This window comes from Rhineura floridana, chromosome 1, assembly GCF_030035675.1.
Source record: "Rhineura floridana isolate rRhiFlo1 chromosome 1, rRhiFlo1.hap2, whole genome shotgun sequence".
Classification (NCBI taxonomy): Eukaryota; Metazoa; Chordata; class Lepidosauria; order Squamata; family Rhineuridae; genus Rhineura; species Rhineura floridana.
The window spans coordinates 157679145-157698289 of NC_084480.1; the positions used below are offsets into that span (position 1 = coordinate 157679145).

The following is a 19145-nucleotide window of genomic DNA, read 5'->3' on the forward strand; positions in this document are numbered from 1 at the left end:
AGGAAGACCAAACAAGAGATGGATTGATTCCATAAAGGAAGTCACAGATCTGAACTTACAAGACCTGAAGAGGGTGGTTCATGACAGATACTATTGGAGGTTGCTGATTCATTGGGTCGCCATAAGCCGTAATCGACTTGAAGGCACATAACAACAATAACATGTCTCCATAAGTATCTGATTTCAAACTATAGTTGTACATTGTTATTTCCTCTATATTTTGTGTGTTCTTCCTTGGGGTGGTCATGGTTCCCCTCTGCTGTTTTCATCTTGAGGGGCAGATTACTCTGAGAGATGATGACCAGCCCATAGTGACCCAGTAAACTTTGTAGATATTTCCATTTTAAAAATATTATTTAAAATGATTTACATGCAGGCAAAGTTTATTAAGTAAATCCACACGATACATGTAAAGCACATCCAACTCTCATTTAAGTGCATGAATTCCCCTAAAGAATCCTGGGAAGTGTAGTTTTCCCCTCACAGTTATTGTTCCCACTACCCTTAACAAACTATAGTTCCCATGATTCTGTGGTGGGATTCATGTGCTTCAAATGTGTGTTGAATGTGCTTTAAATGTATATCTGCCCTAGGCATGCTGTGCATTGATTAGTGAATTCAAAAGAACAATTTTAAAAGTTACTTTTTTAAATGTGGAAAGAGCTGTAGCTCAGTAGTAGGGCACATGATTTGCATGCACAGGTAAAAAATTCAATATTTGGAAAAGACTATTGCCTGGAATCCTGGAGAGGCAATGCTAGTCCATGTGAGCAGGACTGACCTAGTTGGTATCAAACAGGCTGAGTTGGTATAAGGTAGATTCCTTTGTTCCTAAAAGTGGAAAGAGACCAAACGACCACAGTGACTCCAAAATTTATTTATGTATTTTATTTACAATGTTTATATACCACTTTATTGTACAAAACTGCAAAGTGGTTTACAGAAGGAATTAAAACAATAAAATTATTGGCAAAAACCATTACAACAGGTATTTAAAAACATTCAAAGTAATAAAACCAACGAGTTAAAAACAGATTAAAAACATGATAGCTTCTACATGCCTGGGTAGGCTTGCCTAAACAAAAATGTTTTTAGCAGGTCCCAAAATGAGCACAATAAAGGCATCTACGTAATATAAATAGTCAGGAAGTTCCAAAGCGTAGGTGCTGGCACACTAAAGGATCAGTTTCTTCCAAGAGCAGAACAAGTACTATGTGGCACCCGTAACATGGAAAACTTGAACTTGGCCTGGCAGCAAATCAGCAACCAGTGCAGATTTCAGAGCAGAGGTATTACGTGCTGATAGGGCTTCACTCATGTCAGCGATCATGCCACAGCATTCTGCACTAACTGCAGCCCACGAGTCAGGTTGTGCTGCATCAGGATTTTTGTGACCTTGGATGACTGGCAGCCAGGAATTTTTTTAGTTTTGGTTTTTGGTTAGTTATCCTAACTGGTTGTGGGCTTTTGTCTTACTGATAGGAATCTTTTTGTGGTTGGAATGGTATGGAAATCATAATTGTCTTTTGTTTTTCTGTTTGCATTTCATTTACTTCTGACCTCAATCCCTTGCATCCACAGAAGCAACAACAGTGTTTCCAGGCACTCAGCTCAACCCCCTTAAACCCACTGATGATGCACCTTGCTGGTTGCATGACTGTTTGTTTCTTGCCCAGTAGGGGTAAAAGATAATTCACATACTGGGAAGTGTGGTTGCAGTTGTTGGTCCCAATCTACTGCATGTGAAGATAGAGCAAGCCATGTGAGTTTTTTCTCTGTCAATTATTACTCACTGGAATTGTGTTGGCTGTCAAAGTGAGTTTAATGCAGGCCACACGGTAGGCAAGAAAGAGTAGAGAATCTTCTTAACTCTTATTCGTTTCTCAAACCTCTCTCTGCAGTGAAGTGTCAAGTCTGTAAAGAAGTTTGGAGCAGCCATGTTAAAAGGTGGGCAGGGCATTCCAGGCAGGGGGTTGCCAACCCTGCTTTGATATCAATATCTTTGCCGAGGAGCCCTAGTCAAGCCTTATCAACAGCACAATCCTGACCATATCTATTTAAAAGTCCTGTTGAGTTCTATGCCCTCAAGCCCTTAGTAAGTGTGTTTAGAATTGCAGCCTTCAGGGGCATCCGTCTTTACTCCTGAGTGCTCCCATCTAACATCTCCACAACACTAGGCTCCTTTCTTCCTACAATGGCCTTCTGGTGACTGGGCTGGCCTGAGGGCACTTTAACCCTTCTTGCCAGAAACAAGTAGGGCAGATTAAATGTTCCCTACCCGGGCTCCCTAAGCAGGTGAGTAGGAATGATTGTGTCACTTTAGCTAGACCTGGGAACACCATCTTTTAGCTAAGATGCCTATCTTAATTCCCAATCAGAGAAATGTTGGTTTGAATTGTATGCTCCAAGCAACTGTGGTTGATGCTTAATGTAAAATGTTTAATAACATCCCTTGGGTCTGCCCCTGTGACATCACCAGGGCCCACCCTATGACATCACTAGGGCCAATCTCTGAAATCTCAGGGTTTGGGATGCTTCTGATCTGGCAGCTCTACAGTAGCAGTCTGTGTGACAAAACTGCATCTCCTGTCAGAGCATTGTAGGTTTGAAGAAACCTAGAATTCTGGTCTGTAGCATCAATGATGAGAGGATTCAGAGGTACTTACTGACAGAACCAAGTTTAGAATTTTAAAGATCACTGGAAATTGCACAAAGCATCAAGATTGCTTTAGATTTACAGGGGGTCTCTCAACACACCAGCTATGCCCAGACACTTGCAGCCATCCACTGGCTGGACTGGTTTTAGCCTGTCTGAGGTATAGGCAGAGCAATATTTTATTTATTTATTAAATTTAAATCCTGCCCTTCCTCCTAGTATCAATACCAATACTGATAACCTCAGCTGGCCATTTCATTGACTGGAGTGTTTCACTGACCAGAGTGTGTCTTAAAGACATTTGTTTGTTCATTTGCACATTTAAAGTTATTTTTCCTGCTTCTTTCCTGCTGTAGTGAATTCTTGATCTTCTTGAACAAGGCACCTGAAGCTACAGGACAGACCCAGCAATTGTAAGGCAATGTATGAGAAGCTTCTGTTATTTATATTATTTGTCTGACAATTTGAATTTTATGGGATTAAAATCCATAATCTGTATGAATATTAAAAGTGATGGATGTGACTGTTTGCCTTACCACTGCATAACACAACCCTTCCCTGACTGTTAAAGTTGTAGACTTTAACAGTAAACGTCAGCATTTGCATTAGTTTGATTCTCAGTCTGGGAGGTTTGGTAAAACAGAGTTCAAATCCCCATTCATCCATCAAGGTCACAAATAAAATCCTCTTGAGCTAACATTAATCCTGAGGAGTGTTTTGTTCTACTGAAGATAAGGAAACAGCCACTGCTCCTCCTCCTGTGCCTTTTGCTTAAGTAACAAGCATTCAGAAACTAATCATCATCATCCCAGCATCTTCAACACAAGTTACTTAACAATAATGACAACAAGGTAACATAAAATTGTTCAGCTGCCTACAAACTGACACCCACAAAGTGTGTTTGCTTGATGTTGGGAGAACACATTTTTTTTAAGGGGGAGGACCAGCAGCACAATCTGGACCCCCAAAACTAAGCATCTTTAAGGCTGCACTCCGACACCCATTTATCCTGGAGTAAGTCCCAATGAGCACAGAGGGATTTTCCTCAGAGTAAATATTCTGTATTGTTACTGCTGCAATCCTAAGCACTTAGAAATGTGGGATATAAATATTATTATTACTGCTACTATCACTATTACTACATAGGATCACAGCAGATTCCAGACTGGCAGACTTCTTTACTTTAGAGGGTTCACAATGAAATCCTAGCCATGCCTACTCAGAAGTAGGTTGAATGCCTGTTGCCCACTTGCTCCTTCCTTTGCTCTCTCCCTGCTTGTGAGTTAAAAAAAAGAAACAAGGATGACAGGTTAAGAATAAACAATGAAAGCTAATGGCTACCATCAACACTTCACTGAGAGAAATTAAAGGGAATACAGATTTCAGCATTTTATATCAAAGTCAACATGTTAACAGTATCATTCTCAATACTATATTTAAAAAAAAGCTGAGAAAGCTCATAGCACACAAAATTGGTCTCCAAAGATAGTGAATATGCCAATCGGAGCCAAGTTCAATTTTAGCAAAATTCTTGCCCATCCCTACACAGGTGCAGTGGTTTTGTTTGAAACAATAATTTCCTCTTTCAAAAAGTAGAAGAAGGAACAAGGGGATCGGCAATCCTGGACCTCATCTTAACTAACACGGACGAATTGGTCACGGGAATTAAAGCGGTCGGTACCTTGGGGGAAAGTGACCACATAATGCTGGAATTCGCGATTCTGGGGAAAGCCAAAGAAGAATATAGTCAAACATGGACCTTGGATTTCAGGAAAGCCGATTTTAGCAAGCTCAGGGAAATGATGGGTAGGATCCCGTGGCTAGATAGACTAAAGAAAAAAGGAGCCCAAGAAGCGTGGGAGTTCATGAAGAACGTATTACAAAAAGCGCAATCGCAAACAATTCCGAAGAGGAAGAAAAATGGAAGACATCAGAAAAAGCCAATGTGGCTACACGGAAGACTGGTGGAGGAGGTAAAAGTAAAAAAGAGCATGTATAAAGAATGGAAGGAAGGACGCATCACCAAGGAAGAGTACCGACAAGCGGCTCGGGCTTGCAGGAATAGCGTAAGGAAAGCTAAAACCCAGAATGAGCTGAGGCTGGCGAGGGAAGCGAGGAACAACAAAAAGGGGTTTTTCAGATATGTTCGAAGCAAGAGAAAGACCAAGGAAATGGTGGGACTGCTGCTCAATGAGGATGGCATAATGTTGACAGATAACAAGGAAAAGGCAGAACTGCTCAACACCTATTTTGCCTCCGTTTTCTCCCAAAAAGGGAACAGTGTGCAACCTTGCATCGGTAGCAATCTCAGTAAGGGGTCGGGATTGCAGTTCGAGATTGATAAGGAGATAGTCAGGAAATACCTAGTTAACCTAAATGAGTTCAAATCTCAAGGGCCTGATGAACTGCATCCCAGAGTATTGAAGGAACTTGCTGATGTACTCTCAGAACCTCTTGCCATCATCTTTGAGAAATCCTGGAGAACGGGAGAGGTGCCGGACAATTGGAGATGGGCAAACGTCGTCCCGCTCTTTAAAAAGGGTAAAAAAGAAGATCCGGAGAATTACAGGCCGGTCAGTCTGACTTCAATACCGGGAAAGATATTAGAACGGATAATAAAAGAGTCCATTGGCAACTATCTAGATGACAATGCTGTGATTAGTAGGAGCCAGCATGGGTTTGTCAAGAAAAAATCCTGTCAAACTAATCTCATCTCTTTTTTTGATCGGGTCACTAGCTTAGTAGATGGTGGAAATGCTGTAGATGTCAACTATTTAGATTTCAGCAAAGCGTTTGACAAAGTCCCCCATGACCTTTTGATTAGCAAACTGGTCAGATGCGGACTAGATGGAAATACTGGCAGGTGGATTCACAACTGGTTGGAAAACCGTACTCAAAGAGTGGTCGTCGGTGGCTCTGCTTCGGACTGGAAGGAGGTTTCGAGTGGAGTGCCACAGGGTTCTGACCTGGGGCCGATACTCTTCAACATTTTTATCAATGACTTAGATGATGGAGTGGAGGGAAGCCTTATGAAGTTCGCAGATGATACGAAACTGGGAGGGATAGCTAACACAACGGAAGACAGGAATAAAATCCAAAGGGACCTGGATAGACTAGGAAATTGGGCTGAAATTAATAAAATGAAATTCAATAAAGACAAATGCAAGATTCTGCATTTAGGCCACAAAAACAAAATGCACAGGTACAGGATGGGAAATACCCGGCTTAGCAGTAGTGCATGTGAGAAGGACCTTGGAATTGTAGTGGATCACAAGTTGAACATGACCCAGGAGTGTAATGCTGCGGCAAAAAAGGCAAACGCAGTTTTGGGCTGCATAAACAGAGCTATAGTTTCCAGGTCGAGGGAAGTAATAGTCCCACTATATTCTGCATTAGTCAGGCCTCATCTGGAATACTGCGTTCAGTTCTGGGCTCCTCATTTTAAGAAAGATATAGACAAGTTGGAGCGGGTTCAGAAGAGGGCAACGAGGATGATAGCCGGTATGGAGAACAAGTCTTATGAGGAAAGGTTGAAGGAACTTGGCATGTTCAGTTTGGTGAAGAGAAGGCTGAGGGGTGACATGATTGCACTCTTTAAGTACCTGAAGGGCTGTCACATAGAGGAGGGTACAGATTTGTTCTCTGCTGCCCCAGAGGGTAGGACTAGTTCTAATGGTTTTAAGTTGCAGGAGCGTAGATTCAGATTGGACATTAGAAGGAACTTCTTGACAGTAAGGGCAGTTTGGCAATGGAACCGACTGCCTAGGGAGGTGGTGGGATCCCCTTCGCTGGATGTCTTCAAGCAGAGGCTGGACAGCTATCTGCGGGAGATGCTCTAGCTGTGGATTTCCTGCTGTGAGCAGGGGGTTGGACTCGATGGCCTACAAGGCCCCTTCCAACTCTATGGTTCTATGATTCTAAGGCCATTAGCTAAAATGTGCCATACAAAAAAGGTACAGGAAAAAAGAGAATAAAGGCTGCAAGAAGCAGATACACCAGATGGCAAGTGCAGGGGTGCATGCTGAGAGCAGAGATGAAGTGTACACTATGTATAACATTGTCAGAAAAAAAAACTATAACCACTGCAAGTGGATGTTACCATTAACGAGAAGAACATAACTATGGAAGTGGATGCAGGGGCTTCCAAATCCATAATCAGTGAAGTCACTTGTAACTGTTTTCTGGCCAAAATTAAGGGGCCACTGAAAATGGTAATACATACATATGCTGGTCAAGATGTCCCAGTGAGAAATATTACCAGTGTAGAAGTGAAATATACAGAAAAGACCTTTCATTTGCCCTTAGTTGTGATAAATGGAAGAGGATCTTGTCTAATGGGCCAGGATTGGATAAGACAGCTGAAGCTCAACTGGGCACAGATTAACAATATTAGCTCACCTGGGGCAGAACCAATCCTTTCAAAACACCAAGAGCTATTCAGAGAGGGTCTGGGTACTCTAAATGGGGTAATCAATAATATTTTTGTGGAGCCAGATGCTAATAATAATAATAATAATAATATTTAATTTGTTTGTCGCCTATCTGGCAATTAGCCGCTCTAGGCGACGTACATTAAAAAAGATAAAATACAATAATATCAGATGCAATCACATTAATAACAATAGATAGAAATACTGGACAGTCATCAATACATATAAAAGCAATTATATTAACAACATACGATAGATGACAGACTCATGACGATTTACCCATCCCAAGGACCTCGAAGGCTTGTTGGAATAGCCACGTCTTTAGGGCCTTGCGGAATACATCTAGGGAAGGGGCATGTCGAAGATCACATGGGAGGGAGTTCCAGATGCTAAGCCACTTAAGCCCTCAAAAGTACCATATGCTGTGAGTCACAAAATGGAGCAAGATTCAGATTGACTACAGACTAAAGGTATTATTGAACCTGAGTGGACTGTTCTGATTGTCCTTATACTGAAGCTAGATGATACTGTAAGGATATTACAGACTAAAGTCGCTGTGAACAGTATAGCACAGCTGGACACATACTCAGTTTCTAGAACTGAAGAACTATACGCTAACCTGGCTGGAAGAAAAACATTCACAAAAATCAACTTAACTGATGCATACTTTGATGATACCTGTGTATATATGTTCGTTATTACTCTTTATGGCAAGTAGTGAATGAGATGGAATGTTGGTGAATGTTGAATTTGATTGGCTGAGAGAATGTGGGATGGCTGCTCATATTTGAGCAGTTTGACAGATAGGGAATAAACTTATAAGAAGATAGGCAGTTTTTATAAGTGGTAGGATTTGAGGGGGATATATAGAATAGGGCTTAGTGTTAGAGATAGTGAGGGACTGGAGAGAAAGAGTGTAGGAATTAAGGACCTATTATGTATATTTATCTACTGTATTAATAAACATCTGTTTGGTTTTCATCACCCCATGCTTGATGCTCAGTTACTCTACAGAGGGAGTTCAGCACAATATAACAGTAAAGTTCACAGCTTCATGATTGTCATGGCGTCTATGAGTTGCAGAGCTGTCCTTGTCAAGATAGTCTCAGCACAGATGTTGAGGTCCACTTGAATGACAAGCTTGAGAGTCCTCAAAACAACCTCTGCCCGCTCAGCCAGAGAGGTAGCTGGACTGACTGCTCAAGACCAGTACAAACACTAAAATCCAGTCTGGTTCAGAGAGGCGCCCTGGAGTGGGAGATGGAACCTCTACAGGCCACAACAACCCCCCTTCTCTGTCCCTCAAGTCTACATTGGTGCCAGGCAGAGAGCTGAGAAATATTACCTTGGCCCTGCACATCCCCTCCATCCCCCAGGTCTTGGTAATAAAAGACCACATCAGTCCCCTCATTCAGAGTCAAGTCCTAGATGATAACTTTGTTTCATATCCACCTAGTATTCAAAAGCCACAGAGTGACTCTGACAATCTTGGCTGAAGGAAGTACTGTGCAGGGGGAAAGCTTTTATGTATCTGACCTTCTTCCTGGGCACTTATTAAAAGCTCAGCCAGATACAAACGCCCAATAGTGACTAGATGATAAAATAGCAACAGAAGTAATCATGCACATTCAGACAGTCAATAAAAACAAGATATCAGCTAGAATATGGTATAACAGCATAGTGCTCCTGCAACTGCATCTACTAACAATAATAATAAAGAGCTGGAAAACATTGAACTGCATAACAATTTAACTGAATAAGTACACATTGCTATGAGGATTACCTAGCCTATTGTATTCACACCATACCTAGAAGATAAGAAGATTCTTGCTGGATGAGACCAAAGGTCTATCTCAGCCTTTCCCAACCAGTGTCATGGCCCCGTCAGAGGACTCATCAGACGAGGATGACTCGGGAGTAACAGCAGCAGACCCAGAAGCAGCAGACCCAGAAGGAGAAACGGAGCAAACTCCTGAGAACCCAGCTCCTTCTCCCCCTCAGCTGCAGAGCACCCCAGACACAGCTGAAGCCCTTCAGCCAGACGCAGACAGTGAACAGGAGACTCCCCCCTCACCTGCAGAACGTATACAACAGAAGGTCAGGCAGAAGAGGGGCAGGCCTGTCCACTTAAGGCCAAAACACTGATGGCTCACACCTGCTGACAAACCTGCTCCTTAAAAGTCAAACCTTGGGTTCAGCTTGTTGCTGACTACAGCGTCAAGCGTGACCACTGTGTGTCTTCCTATCCCCTGAAACTTGACTTGGACTGATCTCTCGGCAAACTAGACCCGGACCTTCACTGACGTCTCTTCTAGATTTCTGGCTTGGCACGTAAGCTTTGAACGGCCTCTGCCCTTATCTTGCTTCCCCCTTGCTAGCCTGGCAGATTTATAGCCAAGCTGCCGGCTGAGGACTTACGGCCTGGCAATTACCAAGGAATCTCCAGCCCTGCCTGCACCCCCACTGACACTGCTGTCTCAGTGAAAAGCTGACAGGCTATGCTTCAGATGAAGCCCAATTAGCGAACTAAATTCAGATGAAGCCCAATTAACGAACTGAATTGGGGGTCTCTGGGACTTATTTTTGATGGTACCCATTGGGCTCAGTCACTTGCTACCTTGTACAGGGCAGATAAAGCATTTCTGGATATTCATTAAAAAACAAAGCTTTTTCAGACTTTTTAAAAAGTGCCGCTCACATGTTGATGTCTCTGATTGTTTTGCTAGCTGTCGGGCAGCATTACATCACACACACACACAAACATGCTGAGACATGAACACCGGGGGGGGGGAGTGACACTGCTTTTGACAGCTCTTCCTGCAAATCAGTACAGAAAGCCCTGGTAGAGAGAGGGGCTTGCCTTCCATTGTGCTCTTGAGTGGGATTGCTTGCACCATGTAAGGAAAATGCAAATCCACACAGAGAAATGATTGGGAAAGGGGTGAGAGTTCTCCAGTCATGCTTCATGTGGCTTGAAGGACTAATTCTTATTTCCTCTGCTTGGCACAACTGCTGTTAGTTCTCCCTCCAAGCAGAACACAATGCTTTAGTAGAATCCCTGTAGCAATAAATCTTGTCTCTTAAGCCTACCTGCTTTATCTTTTCCCCACCTATTATAATTGTGTTTAACTCTGTGTGTGCGAGTGACATGAATTTTTGTTACAGTTCCCAACATTACATTTTATTTTCCATCAATTCCATCCTCCCCTACACTGTTCTGAATCTGTTTTGTTTTTGCAGCCTAATTCTTTCATGTTTTCGGAGCCAGCCATGCAATACCAGTTGTAATTTGTTTGAATTGTTTCACACTTATCTCTTGAATGAGGTGTTTTTTTTACTAGCCATTTTCAGACTATTTTTAAATATTTTATTTTTCAAAGCATTCTGCTAAGGAGTTTTGTTTAAAACAATCTTGATAATCTCAGAGTTTGGACTACCAGTCATTTTGCAATATTTATTTTCTTTAAATTATTGATAAGAAATATATTAGCCAACAGCACCCACAGTTGCTGTGATCTTTTTCTCATGTACTTTCCAAGCAGCCTGAATATTATTGTTAATGTTAATAATTTTCTGTCTCTGCTAAGAAGAAAATATTAGCACTACTGCAGGCCACCATGGTGTGGACTTTTCTGTGGTTTCACAAAGATAATCTTTATCTCACAGTTTAGTATTCAGTTTATTCTTCAGCAGCTATTCAGCAGCACATACAATTAAAAAAATGAGTGATATGCATGGGGCTAGAGCCATAGATGGCAGCACTAGCACAGGCACAATTGATGATGGTAGGGGTAGTAGGATCAAGCATGCTCCTGCAAGGAAATTATTTTTAGAGGACGTAAAAGGTGCTGGCAGCAGGAGACAACCAAGGGTACCCCATTCAGCAGGAGCCAGGAGCGAATCCAGCCAATTGAAGCTTGCTATTGAACTTGATATCCCTAGTGAGGAGGAGGTGTCTCATGTAATCCAGTTCATTGAGGAGGATCTAGTCTTCCCCAGTCAGCAGGCACACCCTCAATCAGTGCTGTCTGTATCCAATGACCACTACTTCTTCTCTCCCCAGTACTCCTGTGCTTCTGTCTTCTCAGACTGAAGACAGCAACAAGTCTGATCATTCATCCCCAACCCTGAAGCAGCATCACAGTATCATGTGGGACCACTTTGAGGTGGGAGTGTATCCAATCACTGCCATCTACCAGCACTGTAAACGTACCATGAGCAGAAGGAAAGATGCTGCCTATTATATCATGAGTAGCCTCCTCATCCATCTGAAGAGGAAGCACCAGACCATCCTGTGGGGTGAAGATGTGCAAGCTGCCAGGTCCTTACCCACTGGCAGCAAGGGGGGGATGTGTTGCAGTTGGAGACTGAGACCCCTGGTACTAGCTTGATGTCTCCCACCCCCAAGAGGCTGAGACAGGTCACAATGGAGGATGTGGGTTGGGAAAAGTATGGGGCCGAGGGTGGCAGTTTCCAGTGCTGGACCAGATCACCAAAACCATCAGTGAGATGGCGGCACTGGATGACTAGTCATTCAGCATTGTGGAGACTGCAGGCTTCAAGAGGCTGACGGTTCTCGTGATCTCATATTATACTCTGCCATCTCACACCACCTTAAGCAGGAAGGTGGTGCCTTCTCTGAATCAGGCACATAGGGACAAAATCAAGGAGAATATGTGCACTTCCCCTTGAATATTTGGATGAGTCAGGGTGGAACACATCCTTGTCTCTGACTGGTACTGTTGGGCAACCCCTCAGACAGGAGAGGTTAGCACTTCAGGGACTAGGAAGGCAGGGTATCGGTGGGTCCTCCTTTAGGCTGGACCAGTCCCACATGGTGGCAGAAATCATGATAGCAATGAAGCAGTTGGTAGCAGAGTGGCTGGATGGCCAACAGATAACACGTGGTCACATGGTGACAGACGGAGGAACAATATGGTGAAAACAATGTTCATTAGAAAAGATAATAATGCTGGGAAAAACAGAAGGGAGTAGAAAAGGAGGAAGGCCAAACAAGAGATGGATTGATTCCATAAAGGAAGCCACAGACCTGAACTTACAAGATCTGAACAGTGTGGCTCATGACAAATGCTCTTGGAGGTCACTGATTCATAGGGTCACCATAAGTCGTAGTCAACTTGGAGGCACATAACAACAACAAATGTGTGATTGTGGATTTGTAGGCATCCGCTGCATTGCCCACAAATTACATTTGATCATTAAAGATGCCCTTGGTTTGAGCACCAAGAGTAGTTCCTTGCCAACCACTGCCACCATCTGTGAAGTTCTGGAAAGTTGCCAAAGAGTCACAGGCTATTTCCACCACAGCGTGAAGGCATATAGGCATCTCCAGGAGAAACAGACATATTTGGGACTCCCACAGCAGCAGCTGATGCAGGACATGAACATTTGCTGGAACTCCACCTACTTTATGCTTTAATGTATAGTGGAGCAAAAGCATGATGTCCATGAAATTTCTATTGAGGGGGAAATTGGGATGCACAACCCCAATAGGCAGACAGCAGTAGGAAATCATTGGCCAGCTCATGGCGGTCCTTAAACCCTTCCTGCAGGCTACTGAGACCATGAATGCCAGCACTGCTCTCCTTAACCAGGTGATCCCTGTCATCAGGCATCTTCAGAAATGTATCCTCAAGTTTCTAAATGACAGGAATCCCAATACTGGCAAAAAATCAGAGAGGTATTGAATACGTTGAGGGTGGTTGAAACTATTTTTTTCAGAAGAAGCTGTACAAGTTGGTCATCATGTGCACCCCAAGGGTGAAAGATGGGCTTTGAATGGACCAGAACAGGAGGAAATGGCACCATTTCCTGGTGTGTGAAGTGATGCAGGCATGGGTAAAGAGACAGGGACTGATGGAAGAGGAACAGGGCGAGGGACCCAGCATTACAAAAGGGGGGGGGGAGTGCTTCCGGGACACATCTTTAAAGGGAGTCTCAAGATGTGTCAGGTGATCCAGCCATGTAATATGATCCAGTGGTGTTACATTACCTTGCGGAGCCTGCAGAATAGAGTGGTACTGATCCCCTGGCTTACTAGTCAGATCACAGCCAGGTCTGGCCCGACCTGTCCTTTGTTGCCCAGGAAAGACTTTCTTGCCTACCAACAAGTGTCCCAAGTGAGAGGGTCTTTTCTATGGCAGGCGACGTAATGGCCCCTTACTGCTCCAGCTTGAACGGCAAGTTGGTGGAGCAGTTTTTTGTAAGGTTAATATCCACTGTTGGGATAATCTAACCTGTCTGCCTCTTAGATGCCTGCCTGTTCAATCCACCACTATTGTACTCACTCAGAACTGAAGTCATGTTTGGGATTACTAAACTATTATGGCAAATTCTTACTCAATTTGGCAACAGTACTGGCACCGTTACATACATTTTTACAAAAAGGGATGATTGCAAGGAACAGGCAAGAGCTTTAGCAGCAGCAAAGAACCTGGTGCAGTCACCCACACTCCTTATTAATGATAATAGAGGTAAATAATTCCACATGGAGTAGGAGCAGTGTTTGAATGCCTGATGGATCAGAGAAGTCTATTAGTGATGCAACAAGATCACTGGCTCCAGAAGAAAATAACTATTCACAACTAGAACGTAAAATGTAGAACTAGAATGCAGTGGTTTTTGCAGTAAAGAAATTTCATTCGTATCTATATGGCAGATGTTTTGTCATACCAACAAGACCATAAACCCCTTCAGGACCTGCTGCAGAGAACAAACCACTGCCCCCAATGGCATCTGCTAGAATCCAGAAATGGACCTTGACGTTGTCTGAGTATGACTATAATTTTGAATATAAACCAGGTCAAGCCCTAGGTAATACTGACACCCTGAGCAGACTTCCACTACCAGATTGCCCAAAGTCAGTACCTCAGCCTTCTGAAACCATTCTTCATAGTCAATTGATGTCCACATCCCTGATAGATGGAGCAAAGCTTAAACGGAAGATGGGCAAAGATCTTCTGTTATCTAGAGTACAAAAAACGGTCAGAAATGAATGGATTAAGTGGGGAAGCACAGATTTACAGCCCGACTATCATCATAGGGAGTGAATGTTTATTGTTGGGGTCTCAGATAGTTGTACCACCAGGGAGTTGTAATGCGGAATTTTATATATCCACACATATATAATCATAGATATTAAGAAGGCACATTTTTTATAATCATAAAGGAGTTAAGCACTGAACTTCAGGCCTATTAGGCCCCTGAGAGTCAGGCTGACAGAGAACCCTGAATCTTAGCATTTAATTCAGAGCTGTAAGCAAAACCTGTTGCAATGGCAACTGTCGAGCCTCCACTCTCTCTCAACAAGCAGGGAGGGGGAAAGCATGAATTGCAGGTGCCTCCACGGCCAGAAGGCGCAGAAGGTCCAGCTGTTGTGTCTTTTCCAGCCTTGGAGGAAGGGAGTGTGTTAGATGCTCCGCCAATTCCCACAGGTGAACCCTCCCCCTTTCAGGATAGTGCTCAGCCTCCAAACGCCCTCTCGGAGCCATTAGGGGAGGATTCCGAAAGAGCAGTAACTCCTCCTTTCCCAAGCTGTGAAAGAGCAGTAACTCCCCCTTTGTCCACCCGTAACTTAGAGATGTCTGAGGTTTCCCCGCCTTCTACTTCTCTGTCTGTTGATAAGGACCCTGTTTTGTCAGACGAGCCCTTGGAAGTTCATCCCCCCTTCACCTCGCTCTCGACGGCGGGAAAAGTGTACTGGTCCAAGGGCGGGGGTACGAAGGAGTAAGAGATTGCGCTCCAAAACTTCCCCTATATAAGTCTGCTGAGTTGGGAGGGGGGGTGTTGCGTCAACTCTCTGTTATGTTGCAGAGCAGGTCTAAAGTGTTGTTAGGGAATTATAGTGAGTTATTGTAGGAACTCTATGAAGTGCACTGCTTTTGATGTATCCATTACTCTAATAAAACAAGATTTACTTGCACCAACGTCTCAGCCTCTTGGGTCCGACTCTGGACGGGAAAGCAACAGGTCACAGCGATCTCCTGTTTCCTTGCAAATTCGGCCGGTGCCAAGACTCGGACGATGCTTGACTGACAGATAATTGATTGCTCTATTGTTTGGAATCAAGGAGTGTTTAAATTGTGAGAGAAGCTGTGATTGATGTAATAAGTAGGAATTGCAAATATTTGATTCTTGAATATAGCAATAATGCCATCTACAGACAAAAAAGCTTTACAGCATAATCAAAGGGTTTAATGAAGAGAAATAGTGAGATTTTATAATGATTTTACAACTTTATAAGTGTTTTCATTAAGAAAAAGGTGGTGTTTTCATTAAGAAAGAGGGGGTGGCCTGCCTCCTCTATATCCCTGAGGCTGAAAGATACTAGTTAGCCAGAGTCACCCAGTCTGTTCCTTAGTCTGTGTGGCTTCAAAATGAAGCTCAAGTTTTTAAATAATCCCCTCTCTTGAGCTATTTATTTCATAAGTAAGGGAATGGGATTTCTGACAAAGTATAAGGACATAAGAACCCCTATGGCAAAGGAATAGAACTGGGGGTGCTCATGCATTCCCAAACACCCTGAGTTGAGGCAAACTTAACTCAGGGAACTTGTCCAAAATATCTCCAGGTGTACCTGAGTCAGCCTGACCCATCAGAAACAATGCAACAATGGATGTACCAAGTATGCTTGAAAGCATATTCACAATAGTAACTGTTCCAACTAGTCCCAAAATTCATTAATCTAAAGAGACAGTAGGACAATGGTAACATTAATGGATGGCCAGAATTTTGGAATCAGGAGCAGGATTGCCTAATGCTTTCTGATTGGTTTGGAACGATTGTAGAGAGGAGGAACTGTGATGTTGGGTGGGCAGGAACTCATGAGATTGGTGGAAGCATTGTCACATGCTTGTAACTGTACTCTATAAAAGAGCTTGCACACAGTGCCTCAGTGCAGTCTCTCCTGGATGTTTCTGGGGAGCTGACCCTGCATGTGCATATGCATATGCTTGTAAAGAATAAATGCCTACCTTTTTGCTTCAAGCCTGTGTCCTCAAATATTTTTAAGGACCCCCAGCAAAGGATCGCAATGGAGAAGAATTCTTCAACAGTTCATCTACTATGCTAAAGTTGTTTCACCAAGCACATCCTGGCATTGTATGGATGAAGGAATTAGCATGTAGTTATATGTGGAGGCCTGGAATAGACCAGCAGATTGAGATTGTGGTGCAACACTGTGGAACTTGTCAGTCTATCCACCATGGTTCTCCAAAAACACCCATATACCCATGGGATTAGCCACAACAACCCTTGGCGTGACTTCACATCTGTCATGCTGGTCCATTTATGGGGGAAAGTTCTTTAATAAAAACAGGTGCATATTCCAAATGGTTTGAAGTTCACCTGATTTCATCCACTACTGCTGAAGCAAGTGTTGATAAACTCCATCTGTCTTTTTCTGCTTTTGGATTGGCAGAGTTAGTGGTAAGTGATAATAGGCCTCAATTTACAGGTGTGATTTTCCATGAAGTTTTGGTGAAAAACCACATCAAGCATGTAGGAATTGCACCACATCACCCACCGTCCAATGACCTAGCAGCAAGAACTGTACAGACCTTGAAAGATGGACTAAAAAATGACATGAGGCAGCTTAGACACTAAGTTAGCTATTTTCTGTTTTCCAGTTTAGTGTCACACCACATTCCACCATGGGAAAATCACTAGCAGAACTGCTAATGGGTAGGGAATTGTATACACATCTGGACACTCTACGCTCTGATGAGGCTACTAAGGTGTGTGAGAAGCAGGAAGTACAACAATTCTACTATGATTTAAAAACAGCATCAAGGACACTAGCAGTGGGCAAGCTAGATTATGCCCTCAATTTTGGGACTGGACCTTATTGGCTGCCAGGTTGTCTCATACCTCAGGCAGAGCCCATCTTGTGGGTGGTGGAATTACCAGATGGAAAGCATATTAGGCACCACCAAAATCAAGTACATTTATACCATGGAGAATAAGTTTCCTGTAGAGGACCCACAAGCTGAGGTGGAAAAGCAAAACAATGTGGAACCATTACACTATTCATTTGATATAACCATTTGATAAGATACTGTCTGTTTTAGAGGTGCCTCCTACTGAGACAACTGCAGAAATAGAACATCCAGCAACAGTAGTGGATCAGCAACACCCACAGCTTCACTACACCATTCAAAAAGAATTGCCAAGCCCAGGAAGAGGCTGAATTTATAAACACAAGGAATTGTGGGGGTTGAGACCAATATATCCAGTGTTGAGTAATATATATTTACTTTTTTTTCTTTTCCATTTCTGTCTGTACTCTTATTACTTATACATAGATTATATGTTGGTAGTATAAACTAAAAGGGGAAGAGTGTAAGATATGTTCATGTGGCTGCCATTTTTGCCAAAAGGCAAAAGTGCTTTATTTAGAAAAGCTGAAACTGAGCTCTAGACCTGTACTTTTGGGGGAGTGATTCCAAGATGGAGGCCACACTGATGAATAGGGTTGCCAGCTTAGAAGCATCCCAAACCTTGAGATTTCAGGGGCAGGCCCTAGTGATGTCATGGGGCAGGCCCTAGTGATGTCACAGGGGCGGGCCCAAGTGATGTCATTAAGCATGATACATTAAGCAGCAACCACAATTGCATGGAGCATACAATTCAAACAAAAACATTTCTCTGACTGGAAATTAAGATAGAAATCTTAGCCTGGGTAGGGAACCTTTAATCTAACCTACTTACTTCTGGCAAGAAGGGTTTAAGTGCCCTCAGGCCAGGCCAGTCACCAGAAGGCCACTGTAGGAAGACAGCAGCTTAGTGCTGTGGAGATGTTAGATAGAAGCACTCAGGAGTAGGGTTGCCAGGTTCAAGGCCTGAGACTGATCCTGTATCTTTAGGAGAAGAGAAAGTCAGCCAAGTGCAGGTGTTCTTGCAACTCTGTGATGGGAAAAACCACAAGGTGGAATTCTCCCTCCCCCCCTGCACAACTTTTAAAGATACAGAAGACCTCTTGGAGGCCATGCCTGGCAACCAAGAGGTCTTCTGTACCTTTAAAAGTTGTGCAGGGGAAAGGAAGAATTCCACCTTGTGGTTTTTCCCATTACAGTGTTGCAAGAACACCTGTGCTTGGCTGACTTTCTCTTCTCCTAAAGATACAGGATCAGTCTCAGGCCCTGAACCTGGCAACCCTACTCAGGAGTAAAGATGGATGCAATTCTAAACACACTTACTAAAATTCATAGAACTCAATAGGGCTTATTTCTGAGTACATATGGTTTGGATAGTGCTGTTGAGAAAGCTTGACTAGGGATCCTCTGCAAAGATATCCATATCTAAGTAGGGTTGGCAACCCCCTGCCTGGAATGCCCTGCCTGTACCTTTTAACATGGATGCTCCAAACTTATTTACAGATTTGACTCTTCACTTCAGAAAGAGACTTGAGAAATGAGCAAGAATAAGAAGATTCTTTACCCTTTTCTGTTTACCTTGTGGGCTGCTATAAAATCACTTTGACAGCCAACACAATTTCAGTGAATAATAATTGACAGAGAGAAAACACACATGGTTTGGTCTACCTTCACAGACAGCAGCTTGGAAACAACAATTGCAGCCACGCTTCCCAGTATGTGAATTCTCTTTTACCACTATTGGGCAAGAAACAAACTGTCATGCAATCAACAAGGTGCATCATCAGTGGGTTTAAGGGGGTTGTGCTGACCACATGGAACCATTCTTGTTGCTTCTATGGATGTGATGTAAAGGAGTGAGGTTAAAGGTAAATGAAATGCAAACAGAAAAACAAAAACAAAAGACAGTGATGATTTCCTATATACAATGCCATACCAATCACTACAAAATTCCTATGAGTAAGGTAGAAAACCCAGCATCCTGCAACCAGTCAGGATTTGTAACCAAAAATCAAAACTAAAAAAATCCTGGCAGCCAGTCAGCCAAGGTCACAGAAATTCCCATGCAGCACAACCTGACCAGGGGATGCAGTTAGTGCAGAATGCTGTGGCACGATTGCTGACATGAGTGAGACCCTACCAGCACATATTTCTGCAGTAGTTGCC

The 19145-nt window shown here is 43.2% G+C and overlaps 1 protein-coding gene across 5 annotated transcripts in view; it reads right to left on the bottom strand.

Annotated features, from left to right (window-relative positions):
- The window catches only part of TRPC4 (transient receptor potential cation channel subfamily C member 4), a 270872-nt gene that overhangs the window by 203434 nt on the left and 48293 nt on the right, over positions 1-19145 (bottom strand). The window contains exon 1 of one of the 5 annotated variants that reach the window (XM_061639265.1): positions 8895-8985. The exons of the other annotated variants lie outside the window; for them this stretch is intronic. The gene's annotated coding sequence lies outside the window, so the exon portion shown is untranslated. Of the gene's footprint in view, positions 1-8894; positions 8986-19145 lie in introns of those variants that run through there. 5 annotated transcript variants of the gene reach the window in all.